Raw genomic sequence first — 14668 nt, 5'->3', positions numbered from 1 at the left:
GGAAACAAGTTTAATGAGGAGCAAAGAAAAGGGAATTGTCACGTTTCTTGTTGTTGAATGAAATATGAATTGTGAGAATCAGTTTCAGAAAACAATTTAACAAAATGGGTAATAGCTTTAATTCCAATCCCTTTATTTGCCCATATTGTACATCCTCACACATGAGTCTCAAAGTCAAACCACATTTTTTTGCCTTTGTATTTAAATCACATGTTATAATTTAGTGGATAGGTGTGAAGTAATCAAATAAAGATTAAAATAATAGTAAGTGAGGCTATGAGATAGAGCTGAAAATTATTTTAAATATGATAATAGCTAATTAATTCCATATCTCTTACTTTTACTCTATTATCATATCCCTCATTCCCACATTAGGAAAGTACATAGAAGGTTCTTACTAAATCATGTGTAAAATTATGAAAAAATGTATTAAAAGAATATGGGCACATCAGGGCTGTGAAAGTGGCTCAGTAGTAGAGCTCTTGCCTTGCATGCATTAGGTCCTGGGTTTGATTTCTCAGCACCACATAAGCAAAAAGAAGAAACTGGATGTGGCTCTGTGGTTCCAGTGGTAGATCATTAGCCTTGAGCAGAAAAGCTGAGGTACAGAGCCAAGGCCCAGAGTTCAGGCCCCTTGACTGGACAAAAAAAACAACAACAAAGAATATGGGCACAGTGTGGTTTTAGCTGATTGAGAACTGTAGGTGGTAGTGTGTTTTTGAGATCTTGAAAAACATTGTGATGGAGATGATGGAAGGGATGTGCTTATTCTGGAAAATTGGCTAGAGGATTGCTCCCAGAAAAATAGTGGTGAATTCTTCCAAAAGGTTACGGTAAAATCACTCTCACAATCATGTTCTCTACTGCACTATTAACCGTAGAGAACTTATGGAAACAGCCCAGAAACCCTTTAGCGGAGGGATGGTTGGAGAAAGTGTTGCACATATACACAATTGGATTGCACCCATCCATTATAAAGACTGTTACAGCAGTTGCAAAGAAATGGATAGATCTAAAATTATGTTAAATAAACGAGGTCAGAGCCAGACACACAAAGGACGCTTATTTGGAAGCCAGAATTTTATGCAAGTTAAACAACAATATTAATCAAAGCATGATATTTGCAGAGGAGTATTTGAAAGGTGTAATTTCTTATAAAATTGAACTTTTAATCCAACAAAATGAATACCAGGAAAATATGACTTGGAAAATGTGAGGGGAAGTCAAAGGGAAGGAATAAAGGGACTTCTGGAAGTAGAGAGTGAAGCCATAATATTCAATGCAGATAGTATGAAACTAGAAAAAATGAAAGTGGGGTGAGGTTTGGAAGGATGTGAGGAAGCTATGTAAAGATCCATTGTTCTTATAAAGTGATTCGTTGAATGGAAAACATTTCGTAAAACTATTTAATAAAAATATAATTAAAAACAATGGAGACATCTGATCTTAAACCATGAGTCAATATGATAATTTACTTCTCAGAAATTTTCTTTGTAGGTATTATCCTCATAATGACAAAAAAGTGAACAATGCAATGAATGTCAATACATCTCTTTGCATATCCTAAATAGACACAATATAAAAATCACAGTAAAAATATTAGAATATATCACATGATAAAATAACAGGTACAAAGTATCAAACTCTGATTGTTTTTCCAAGTGCTTTACCTTTGGTATCTAATTTAATCCTTACAATAATCCCATAAAGTGGAACTACTTCTATTTTTAATTCTAAGATGATGATATTTAAGTCTTCAGAGTTGGAATTACTAGTACAACTTTGCACACATAGTAAGTGTTAGCCTGCGGTCCAGTCCCACCATATCAAATAACCTCATTCTATTTTATAACTAAATACCAGCACTCAGGCTACTAATTCTAGGAAAATTTCCCAAAATTATTGTGCACACTCTAATAATATTTCACTTCATCTTTCTTAGAAAATAGGTAATTAAGCCGGACACCAGTGGCTCATACCTATAATGCTAGCTACTCAGGAGGCTGAGATCTGAGGATTGAGGTTCAAAGCCGGCTCGGGCAGGACAGACTGTGAGACTCTTATCTCTAATAAACCACTAGTAAGCTGGAAGTGGCACTGTGGTCCAAGTGGTAGAGTGCTCGCCTTGAGTGGAAGAGTGCAGGGACAGTACCCAAGCCGAGAGTTCAAACCCCATGACCAACAACAACAACAAAAAAGAAAATAAGTAACTGTAATACGAAAATTCCAAGTTCATAATCAATTTATACCTCTCTGGTGAAAGGAACTGCTAAACTATAACATTCTTGGTTTCTAGCTCAAAATAGTAGAAATCATATTTTATTCCTTCACTCAACACTGTACTGCCTGGGGACCCCATCTCTTAACCCATTCTTACTGAAAGAATGACCTGCCCAATTCCTGATGGAAACAGACTGCAGGTCTTTTGGAGCAATCGTTTCCACATTGTAGCTCACCTAAATTGTTTACCATTAGAAGTGTTTTCATTGTTTTTTGTACCCAACATTTTGAGAGAAATGTACTACTTTAAAATGTTATTAAAATAAGACTGATATAAAAATCACTTTTGACCCCAGATAAATATTTTACCCTTCATATACACAAAAATGCAGTCTGACCTATCATTAATGTTAGGAACGAGAGGGTAAAAATCATAGACACCAAGTCCTAAGTATGAATTTAAGACTCTCCAACTTGTGAATACAATTGGTTTAAAAAGACATCAATACTACTGCATTTTTAAATTCTATATGATCATGATAATGATTCCCTATGATAATGATAATGATAATGATAAACTATTAACACTTAAAAATAACTCATTTTCTTGGGAGTAGGACACAAAACAAAAGGCTAATCCTAATCATTTTAAGAGATCATTATTTATACTAAAAGTTCACTCATAACTAAAGAGAGTCTAAAACTAACTGAAGTACAGAGACACAAAGGAAATAATTTAAGTGCATCATGTACATTCAATGGACTGTTAATAGAAAACAAAGTTATACTAATAATTAGCTTACCCAATTCACTTACGTTCTTTTATTCTATTCCATTTACTTTCATAAAAACTGGGTTTTCATAAAATGATGCATAAAAATGCCTATATACCCACTTACATTTACAGATCTTAACAATTTTTATTTCAGAAATTTTATCTCTATAGTCAATGAACTGAAATAAAACTAAAATATTCAAAGGATTTTCAGAAATTTCAAGACTTGCTCTGGGATGTTATATAAGCCTTATTTGTTAAAATTGCCATAGTTACTCCCACAAAAGAGCCATTAGTAAAGATCCCTGTGCATGTACAAAACACTTTCAAATACGTCCACAATCTGGACATGACACATGCTTTTTGTTTGTTCATTTTTGAAAGGAATATCTAACAAGCATATCCACAATACTTACTTTCAATCAATAAGATGGGATATTCAAACGTAATATGGGTTTGATTATCTCTTAGTGAGAATAGATATGATCTTGCAAAGAAAGTGATTTTCAACAGAAATCCGGAAAGAGTTTATCCAATTTGTGTTTTACAGGAATAACGAGAGAGTAATATCTGTTTTGTAAAGTCAGTCCAAATCACTCCATGAGTGTATCTTAAAAGTATAACCAATTTAAGAGGTCAAATATATATTTTGTACTGACAATGATTTTACAGCAATAACTTACTACCTAATTATGTCTGTATCTTCTTACCTAACATACAATAAGAGCTGAAAGCAGTCTCTTTATCTAACTTAAAGTTGTAAATGCTTTGATTATGATGACGTTATTATTAGACAAATAATATGTACAGACGGGTGGTTCCACTGAAATGACATGACAGAAGACTGATAAATAAAAACATTGCAACACAGTTAGCTCTTTTCAGCCTCACCCTGTCCACATTGGCAAGCAACATTGCAACAGCACACGCACACATATACACATACACACATGTTCGCACATGTCTACACACATATACATGCATGCTAAATTCAGGGTTTATTGTACAAAAAAGTTCAAATAAAATATTAGTGATTAGGACAAATGATAATATGCCTTATTACAAAATAATACATAAACCATCACCACGCATGTTACATTTTATCTGCCTCTCCACATGTGACCACTTAATTTATTTTTAATTAATTAATTGCCTTATTAATTAATTCATTTGTTTGGTGCAAATGCTAGGGCTTGAACTCAGGACCTGGCTTTGTCCCAGTATTTATTTTTTGTTTCAGTTTTCTCAAGGCTAGCATTTTACTGCATGTACCACAGCTCCATTTCTAGCTTTTGCTGGTTACCTTCAAATCAGAATCTAATGAACTTTTTATTCCTTGGTTTGCTTTCAAACCACAATCCACACATTTCATCTTTCTGATTAACTACTACTAAAGACATAAGCCATGAGTGTGGCTTCTACTTTTTCCTCTATAGGTATCTAATGCACATACTTAGATATTAATTTAAAAATGAGAGTATAGAAGCAAGGTGTACAGTGATGATACTGTCCTGTCAGAAATACAAGTTAGTAATGTAAATTTATTCTTAAGACCATACACAAAAAATACCATGATATAGTGTAAGAGAACTCACCATTGAACATATGAGCGTTAAGAGTTTTCTAATAGATCCATTATATATTGGTACCCAACATTAGAAAAATGCATGAGTCATTAGTAAAATAGAAGTCCTTTGCATGACTACATACATTCCTTGTTTTTTTAAAAGACATTTGCTTTCATCTAAAAAGTAGGCCTGTCTATAGTCTTCATGTGATGTTGATGATTGAAAGTGAGGAGGTCAAAATGTATTAGTAGTCCTTAACTATCAATTCACATTTTTTTCTTGGAGAATATAATGATCAAATCAGTAGTTCAGAATCAGCAAGCAATAGTTCGGAATCATGCTTCCAGTGCAAGTGGATCATGAGTAAGAAATCCTCAATGCCAATTTCCACAAAGTTTTGTCACAGATACCATCTCCCTGACTTCTCTAGCTGCTTTACTACCCTCCTATTCCTTCATTGTACAGGAAAAGCGTGATTCAACTGATTTCAGTCAGATCTGTTACTAGAATTATCAAGGATTTAGTTGATTTTCTGTAATTTGATCAAAGTTATGTTGCTTTATGTAGGCTACTAAAAATGTATTTAATAACTTCAAGTAATTACATGAATTCTATTTCCATCTTTTTTAAAAAATAAAATTTTGTTTGCTCTATAAATTGATCAGAGGCATAGATTTTGTGGCTAGCTAGGTCACTGCACATCTGTCTCTCTCTCTCTCCCTTTCTTGGTTCTCATGGATAATATGATTGTTCCATAATTATCCTAATTTATTTTGCTTTTATATTTTTGGTTGCATCATTTCACTTTTTGCTTTGCCATTTCCCAAATTATTTATATAGAAGGCATTAGATCCTATTTTCTCATTCCTAGAATAAGTTGCACATGAAGACATCACTGGTCCTCATTTTCAGTGTGTATGTTTGAATACGGAGGAACATCTTTCCTCTGCTCTCCATAAATTCCCTACTCTCCAGTTAGAATAATTTCGAATAGTAAAATTGGAAAAAGAGAAAACAAATAATGGTGAATAAACAGATGCAGAAAATTCAACGAATATTTCTGACCAGTTCAAACAATATGAACTATTAGGGAAATACATGGACACCTCATTCTCACTGGCACTCAAAGTCTCTGGTTAGAAAATTCTTAGGAATATGAGGAACAACATGAAAAAGTAAGGAATGGTATCAACTGCAAGAAAAAAATGGAGAAGGATCCAAGCAAGTTTCTTCATTGGGCTGCCAAAAATATTCGGCTTACTACAGTGCGGAGACTTCTTTCCCAAAAGGCCACTCATCTGAATAGTAGGGATGACGATGAGTATACCTCTCTTCATCGAGAAGCCTACAGTGGACACTTAGGCATTGTCAGTGAGTTGGTGTCTCAAGTGGCACATGCAATAACTGTAGATGACTGGACACCCCTGCATAGTGCATATACGTGGAATAATACCAGAGTGGCTTCTTTCCTACTTCATCATGATACAGATACCAATGCCCAAACTAAAGGCCTCTTGACACCCTCACATCTTGCTGCTGAGAATTGAGATAGCAAAGATACACTGGATCTCCTTCTTTTGAACCATTATATAAAACCAGGCCTGAAGAACAACATAGAAGAAACTGCATTTGATATTGCCAAAAAGATAAGTATGTATCATTACCTCTATGAAGTTTTGGAAGGCTGCACAAATTGTTCACCTAAGTCCTAAGAGCAATATCTTTTTTTATTTTTTGGTCGGTCATGGGGCTTGAACCCTGGGCCTGGGAGCTATCCTTATGCTTTTCAGCTCAAGATGAGTGCTCTACCACTTGAGCCAGAGCTCCACTTCCAGTTTTCTAGTGGATTATTGGAGATAAGAATACCACAGACTTTCCTTCCCAGGCTGGCTTTGAACCATGATCCTCGGATCTCAGCCTCCTGTGTAGCTAGGGTTTATAGGCATGAGCCACCAGTGCCTGGCAACACCAATATTTTACTGTAAAAATTCATGGATTCCACAGAATTCTTCCAAGTGAATTGCCTGCATTGGATGTCAAAATGTATTAAATAGTTTTTGTATACATGTACAATGATTTCTGCAGGGTTTGTGATTTTTTAATCAGAAATAATTTTAACTTACCTGTTGAAATGAGTAGTACAGAAGATAAAATATTTCTGGTGCTTGCATGAAAATGTATATTTTAAAATATTCTATATTCTATGTTTGCATAATGTTCATAATTTATTTTATTTTCTCCTAGATATACTTTGAATTCTACATTATTTTATAATATATAGGTTCATTAACATGTCCTTTCCGATTGCATTCCATATAGAAACAGTTTTATTCCTTTTTTTTCTAGGTCGTAATATTTTTTTTCTTTGGGATAAAATGACAATGTTGTCTAATTTGAAAATTTTTGCAAAGTTTATGTTATGTAAACGCCTATCTGAGGTGAAGATTTAATACACTGATGTCAAACTAAATTTAATTATATGAATTGTGTGTATTGTTATACTTGTAATTTTGTAATCAACTTTTTAATAACTGTTTTTCATTTCTTGCATCTGAAGAATGAAAAATATGGAATACTTCTCAAATTTTCATATTATCCTTGTGCAAGTGCCATGTTAGTATCTGTATTGTAATTTGAGTATACATGCTGCTGAAGCATGTGGTATCCTCTAAATTATGTAGTTAATGAAGCAATCTTTATACAGGCTTATACCTATGGGTGCCTACTTGTAACAAGGAAACCTTATTGTTCCTAACAATGCTATCGGTCTTATTTCCCCAAAATTCTGTGAATAGTGGAAAAAATTATATTGATCAGTTGATTACTCACATTTGCAAATTTTTTTGTGAATGACTATCTTAAGTCTTTTGATTTGGAATTTGATCGTACTCTCAATTATTTATAGATAGGTCCAAAAGTGATGGCTTTTTCAAGTATTTATTTATCCAACTGAATTAGCTTTGTGGACCTAATGGATTCAAAGTAAGCGTTGCTTGAGAGCTACTTCTAAACTTCTTCAGCTGACATTTTCCCAAATGAGGTGTTACTGGCACAAATGTCTACCTGAGCCTTTACGCTTTTTCCATGTGGGAACAGACCAATCAGAACATCTTACCCTGACAGCATAGATTGTCTTACTGGAACAAAACTAATCTTGGTTACAAGGGATCATGGAGAGATGAACATTTCAAACAGAATGTTCAGACTAGAAGGTATTTTATCAAAATATAATTGTTTATTATACCTTCCATTTCAAAAGTAGCTAAAGCCAAGAAGGTGAAAAAATTGTTGGTATGCATGATTACTTAATGTCCTGGCCTGTCTACCATCCAACCAGGCAGGAACTTACACTACTGCCTTTTTATCACCAAATATTTTCAGAAGTCCATATATTTCTCCTCATTATTAGGCATTAAATTGATAATGTTTTAATCACAGTGTTTTCTATTGCCTCCATGCTGTAAATCTACAAATGGTAAAGTTTTAGGTCTAACTCTATCAAACACTGAGGTAGAGATAATGGAATAATACTTTAAAACAAAGTTGCCTTTGATACAGTAACTACAACAGAACAATGCAGCACACATGTCTTTTAATTATATTATATATAGTTATATATTTTATATTTATATGTGCTTATTTTATATTTCACACAGTGAAACTTACTGGAATTAGTTGATAATTGGACAAATAAATTGATACTTATTTATTCCAATAAATAGATTTGGAATATAAATAATTAGGTTTAAAATATATATTAGACTATAAAAAGTATCAATGCAATGTTTTTAGTATAAACTTGTGATACATTGTAACTGTTCTTGGTCTTCTGAATCCACATGGTAAAAAACAGTGTTTTCCTCTAATCTATAATGGATTTTACCCTGCTGCTCTGTTTACTGTTTTAACTCTCTTGTCCCAGGCTGTTTTTCTCCATATTTCTGAAGCATTCCTACTGATTATGTCCAAATTTTGCTAAGATGTCTAAAAAATATTATTCTTCTGCAGTAACCATGGGTCCTAGGATCCCAGGTCCCAGTTGCCTGCATCATCAGATAATAGGGGCAAGTCTTCCCACCAAGGCCCATGCAACATGTCAACACAAATAATTGAATACCCATCTCAATTTCTCATTTCCTTCATTTCAGGGCCCCAATTCCTTGAGATGCAGGAATTAGCAGCAAGCAATTGGGAAATGCAAGGCAATTTAAAATGAAGGATGAGATCACAAAATTTGAGAGAAAGTACTGTAATTCAAACATTCAACTTACAGATGACCAGCCCATATGAGTGAACAAGTTCACAAAGTGTCATAAGATTATTTTTAATACCCCACCCCTATGATTAATGAAAGATTTTATTCCAACATAAATTGGCCAAAAAATAGTTGCTGGAAGGATAGATCCATAATTGATCTACCAAAGCCCAGAAAACTTGACTTAGAGGTCAAATATAATTCAGAAAAAACATTTGAAGCACTAAGAAGTGCTTCAAAACACTGGGACTTCAGTACAACATGGTTCTGTGCTATAAAAATGTCACTCTCAAACCAATGATAATCTACATTGAATCTCCTAAAAGTGTATTCCTTTTCAAATAAACTTTTCAAAATCACATTCGCCAAAATAACATTTGACAAGTTGATGATACTTAGTGACATTACAAGTTTTTCAAGTGTAGGGAACAAGTTACAATAGAGTTGAATTATTTACACAACACTAATGCAAAACACGTTCAACCTTTCATTAAAGTGTAGAAATAGTACCACCCACAATTTGTGTTTTTCAGTAAGGGCCTTCCAGAAATGTGATAAATAGATCAGCCTCCTAAATTTCAAACCCAAACATTAGCTAATAAATTACATCATTTAATAAGTTACATTTTAAAAAGTCAAAAATAGTTGCCTTATCATATGTTATTTTATATTTTCCCTCTGTCTAACATAGTAAGAAATATGACTTTAAGTCTTGAATATCGGTACTCTTCAGAGATATGACAAACATAATATCTGTCTTCTATTTCTATCATATTCCTCTCTAGGAATAAATTATATTTTCTTCTTTTTCCAAAACTTATAGGTAGTAGAAAATATTATTCCATGTAAAATAAAAAGAATCTCACCATTGTACAAAGCCATTTATAAAAATTCGTAGTTAAGAATACATTCTAATGAATTTTTAACTTTCTTTTCGACTAAAGATTAATCTTCTAAATGAATGAGAATAAAATCATGTTTAGGTGCTTCACGTCTCCAGTCTTGAAAATTGTTGCTGCAGATGAATCAATTATGGAAATATAGGCTGACATAGTTCAAGAATATGCAGGATTGAAGTCCATGGAATGTATATAAACCTTTCAAAGTATTAATACACAGTTTAACAGAATGACAATCAGGAAGTTGAAACCAGAGAGGAATTATAGTAAAGACATAGAATGAATGAATAATGAACAAGTGGCAAGTAAAGTTAGAATACTCAATGTGCACATATGATAAAGGACGTGGTAAATTGGAAATAAATCTTGGAGAACGGGTTGGTGAGGAATGATGGAAAGAGTGACTCTAATCTAGGAACATTAGACAATTAGATGGATATATTTAATTGTAACACAATTGCACTACCTTTTAAAATTCAGTTAAAAAACACAACAAGAAACAAAAGCACACAAAAATTACAACCTAACAACAATCTCTAGAGAGTATGAATATGGCATCTCAAAATTTTAATCAGTTAAAGTAGGGCTGTATTGGGAAAAGCAAACAAAGCTGTTCAAAATGGGAAGTTTGAGATAGGGGAGAAATTTGAACAGAATTAAATAGATTATCTAAGGTTATAAATCACCTAAATCTGCTGCAAATAATATCTTTCTTCTAAGAGTTTTCTGTCTAAACTGGATAATCCAATCCTGAGACACACTTGGTAGCTTGTGAGGATAGAATAGAAGAAACAAGATCAAGAACCCATTACTCCACTGGAGAGAAAACAATCCTCTATATTTTCTCTAATCTCTCTTCACTACTCTTTCTTCATATTTTAAGTCAATTGATTTTGAATTATATTTTTGCTTCTTTCTTCTGGCAAAGTAATTGGTCGTCAAAGTAATTCATTAAATATTATTTGCCCTTTGCTTCTTTCATGCTGTTTAATTGGCCAAGTGAGTCCATTAAACTTCCCTTTTGCATTTGGTTGCCATGAAACAACATATATGTTAATGAGGAGAAATCTAATGTAAAACCATGTCTCCAGAAAACTGTCCAAGAAGCTGTGATCACAAATATTTGGCTATATTTTTTCTTTTACCTTGAAAGACTTCTTGTGTCTAAAGTCAAAATTAAGTACTCCGTCACATGTTGGTTCAATCAGAATTGTCTAACCTCAAAGATATATTTTGCTAACAAGATGTTTAGAGGAAACCAAAAAATACTGCACTTTTATCTTCTCTCTTAAGATTCTCCTGAGATACCATATCAGGAACAGTGAAGTTATTCCATGCAAAATTATTTCTATATATTATTTTTTTCTTGGTCTTGCATTTCTTCACCAAGATGTATGGAGGAGAATACAGTTAAATCACCCATACCTTGGAAGACAGTGTCTGTTACAAAAGGACAATGCTTCTATGTCCTACTTCTATGTCCTCCCCTTAGCTCTTGTCGGATTTCCAATTAATCACAGCTTCTTGGCTTCAGGTCTAGTGAACCTGAAGGACTATATGGGTTCCACCACTGCTACATCTTCATTATTTCTTTTTTAAAACTCTTTAAGTTGCCTCATTTGGATGTGGAATTTATTTTCATGTCTTCATTCAATAAGTTCTGCATTGTAGTGAGCTAAATGGGCTCTGTAAAATCACTTTAGGGAGTAAAAATACTAACACAATTTATATAAAAAAGTTTTGACCTCCCTTCACTGCTGAAGACAATACACTTAGCTAAGGCTTCTAAGAAAACTTTTTAAATTAACATTTCCATTTGCTCAATTCTTTTCTGAACTTTTTGGCATATAAAATAACAGAAGTCTTCACTATCTGATATTAATAAGGATATTATTTTTTGTGAGTCACTTAGAAATGTGAAATCATTGGTTTGAAGTATACAATCAGATTTTTTTCTGTGTTTCACTGCTTTACGTCCAAAGACATTGTGGAAAGTGTTACAAACAGAAATGTGTAATCCCAACACCTTCTTCCATTATGAAGGGCACTTTCTCCCTAAATATTTTGACTCAAATTATCTTTTTCAGAGAATAACTGCTTGGAAATTAAAGGTAAATTCACAAATTTTGAAGCCTCATTTTTTTAAGAACTTTGAATTTAAATTGCAATACAACCTTGTTTCAAACAGTGAGAATATAGTTCCTGGGTAAAGACAATTCCAAGGGAACCTACAGGACTTACAGCAAGGTTTCTGAGGTCAGATTGTTTAGTGTGAAAAAGAGCCATCTTCATCCACATTTCTCCCTCTCTACTAAGTTTCCTTGGATTTCTTTGCATGAAAGCCTATTCTTCCAGGCAATTTTAAATTTTCTTAATAGGCTAAGTTGTTAAAATTTTAAACAATTAAAATTTACCTGTCATAACTTTAAAACTCTTGAAAATCCTTTATCAGAATCACGAATTCATCAATCTTAATTCCACCCTTACCATCAAAAAGTTAACATGCTGTTTCATGATATAGTATCCATGCAGCTATTATTTTCCAGTGGCTTTGTTATGCGTATATATAACCATATTAGCTGATGCTAAGCAAAATGAATTCAAATATATGGAACCAGATTTTTTTCATTTGTGGTTGTTGTTTTTGATGAACTATGTGATTTCTGATTTCTTTGGGTTTTTCCCCTATGGTTTATCCCTGCTGTATTTCATTTTGTATTGTGTATATATTTACCTTAATTAGCAAAGGGAAGAGGAAAAGCATAATGGTGAGACAAAGGACAAAAGGAAAACCAATGCAATAGCAATACTCACAAGACAATATGTTGGAAACGTACATTAAAACTTGTGAGGGGTGAAGGGGTGAAGTAAAACTGTGAGAAAAATGAGGGAGTGTTAACAAGTTTGAAAAGTTATGATTTAATTCCTTACAATTACTGTAACACCACTGTACATCACTTTGATAATAAAATTGAAAAAAATAAGCTGCGTAAAATATACTTTCACTGTATTGGCACAGTAAATAATATTCTTTATGTAGTAATATTTTAAAAATCAATACTATTTGGCATCTAATTTGAATTAATTATCCCTTCTTTATCAGCGGGTCATCAACTTGAATGTTATCCAACTAGAAAATATTTTCACAATATAACTGCCAAATTTTTCAAAAAAGAATAAATTTAGTACTTTCTCATTCTAAAACAGAAAACAGTTTAATGCTATGGAAACTCATAACTTTTAAAAGTAAGTAAGTTGTTAAGAGGACAGAATATATGTGTTCTTCAAAATTCGTATGACTAATAACTACTTATTTTTAAATTTGCAACATTCCTGAGAGATTCAAAACAGTACCTGTTTGCATGTTATGTAATTCTGCAATAGATGCATTTTCTAATGGGGTGTTACAGATTGAGAAGTCAACAGAAAAATAGCCACATTCTGGTAGAGGATAAGACTATGAAGCATGTGTAATAATTAATTCAAGAGTAAACAATTGTTTATCAGAGTAAGCTATTATAAATATGACCATCAATCCCAAGATTTATGCCATAAAGTCATCCTAGCCCAACAGTTTCCAACTTGTAAGGGGCAACTTTAAATTTCTTAATTCACATCATGAATACCTTATCTCTATTTTGAAAAAATACTACACCTCTGCTAATGTGAGGCCCTCCTTGTTCTGAAAAGAACACCACAATAAAATGAACTGCATCATTTTTCCTCCACTGGTATTCTTGAGATCAGAACACATGCAAATATTATTTATATTTATACTTTTTTAACTATCATAGATATTCAGGATGCAAAGATAGGAAAATTATGGTTCAAAGCCCACCCAAGCAGGAAGGTTTCTTAGAATCTTATCTCCAAAAAACTTCTTCACAAAAGCCAGACTCAAGTGGCACTGAGGTTGAAGTGGTAGGGCACGAGCCTTGAGTATAAACAGGCTCAGAGACACTGCCCAGGCCAAGAGTTCAAGCTCTAGGACGAACCCATAAAACAAAAACAAAACTGAAAACAAACCACAAACCTAGCATTTTTCTTCATTTATACAGAGGCACGTATATAAGGAAATGGCTTCCTGTATTACATATAGGTAGAAGAAAGTAGATGTCACACAATTACTCTGTTCATACCATATTAAAGCAAACCATTAAAATATTGGTTTTTCTAAATTTATAAATTAATGTCATCCATTTGTTGGCAACTCTGCTGGATTATTCACATTAACATGGTATACATGAACTGGGTGAATTATCTATTAACTATGTTCTAATTATAACTCTCTTGAAAGAATATCTAGGCAAATAGAATGCCAGAATCATTTGTGAATTTTTCACTTAATCCCTCTACTTAAAAAGAATTTTGTAGTATCCTATAGAATATGAAATTACAAACAAAACCAAAAAATATATTTTAAATGTAAATTCTAATTTAACAAGGTCTACAGAGTCCTACATTAGGCAAACGTTACTATTTCTCCAGACTTAAGCTTTTGTAATCCTTCAACATTTATTTGGAATCCAACAGAATGAGGCTTTCTTACTTTTGCAAATTTTTGGATGGGAATCATGAGCTATTTTGCATCTAGGAATGTTCTGTAATGATGAGAGCATTTAAAACACAAGTGAGGATATATATGAGTTGCATTCATTAGGAACCTTGACTTCTCAAAACATAATGACACAATTAGCCCAAGCTTCCAACTGTATATTCCTTTCTTGTTGTTTGGTTTGTTTTACTGAGACAAAATTATTCACGTTGTCCAGGGAAGGTATCCTTATGTAATTCCACTCTCTAATCTCCTGTGTGAGTGCAAGAATTCTAGACTTGTAGCACATTGCCCTGCCATAGTTTGTTTATATAATCTATAACAGACTAACAATTCTGAAATTCTCCTCTGATCTTATCCATTAGACTGACTGCTCAGACTGTTTATGTACTATTT

At 33.1% G+C, this 14668-nt stretch overlaps 1 pseudogene; it reads right to left on the bottom strand.

Moving 5' to 3' along the window:
- Nucleotides 1-7124: 7124 nt before the first annotated feature.
- On the bottom strand, nt 7125-7221 carry LOC122097142 (annotated as a pseudogene).
- Nucleotides 7222-14668: the final 7447 nt, after the last annotated feature.

This window comes from Dipodomys spectabilis, unplaced genomic scaffold (genome assembly GCF_019054845.1).
Source record: "Dipodomys spectabilis isolate Male_0828 unplaced genomic scaffold, ASM1905484v1 ptg000415l, whole genome shotgun sequence".
Taxonomy (NCBI): Eukaryota; Metazoa; Chordata; class Mammalia; order Rodentia; family Heteromyidae; genus Dipodomys; species Dipodomys spectabilis.
The sequence above is the reverse complement of the archived record's forward strand: the minus strand, read 5'-3'. Positions and strand labels throughout refer to the sequence as shown.